Raw genomic sequence first — 963 nt, forward strand, 5'->3', positions numbered from 1 at the left:
TCCTGGGCTGCTCTGTTCTCATTACAATGGGGAGGCATGGGGAGGAGTCTCATGGGAAGTCCTGATCAGAGCTGTGGAAGAACAGAAATGGGAGAAGCCCCTGGGTAAGTTGGACATGGTGACTGAGGATAAGGTGGAGTGGTCAAGAGAGCAAAGCTAAGAGAGGTGAAAATGGAATATAGAATAAGAAATTGGAATGGTGATTTCACATCCAATGGGTACAATGCACACTACCTGGCTGAAGGGCACACTTAAAACTTCGACTCAAACTGTACAAAGCAAACGATGTAACCAAAACACATGTACCCCCATAAAATTCTGAAGTAAAAAAAACAAAAAACGCACCTATTTTTTCTGTATCAAAATTCTTTTCATCTGATATTAATGTAAACACAGTAGGTTTATTTTGATATATTTTTCCAGTCTTTTTTGTTCAAAGGTTTGTGACCTTATGTTTTGAGGTATGTCTCTTTTAAATACCAGAATTGTATTTTTTCAAAATCTGGGGAAAACAAAAAGAAAAAAGAAATTGGAAAGAGAGAAGGAAATGCAAGGAACTCACAACACCTCTTAAACCACAACACAAGTCCTATCAGAAGCATCAGGGACACTGTCACTGCCAAGGTGTCAAGTTCATGGGAGGGTAGAGTCCTATAGATGTTGGAGAGATACAGGGATGTCACTTTAAACCCACTCCTGATTCTACTCCATCTACTGATTTCCCTACTTGCCTTGTGCATTGGATACAAGTTCCATCAATCATCCTATTTCAGTCACTCTATTCCCATCCCAACTCGAGAAAGGATTCCACATCTCCCCAACCCAAATATGTTGTGTCTACATGTCCCTCATGTCCCACTCCTCCATTCCTTGAATTACCTATATTCATTCCTTCTTGACATCCCTCAACTAGATCTGATATCACCCAACTTTCCTCATCTCAAGGACCCCTACTCACACTTC

Source organism: Propithecus coquereli, unplaced genomic scaffold (genome assembly GCF_000956105.1).
Source record: "Propithecus coquereli isolate 6110/MARCELLA unplaced genomic scaffold, Pcoq_1.0 Scaffold59, whole genome shotgun sequence".
Lineage (NCBI taxonomy): Eukaryota > Metazoa > Chordata > Mammalia > Primates > Indriidae > Propithecus > Propithecus coquereli.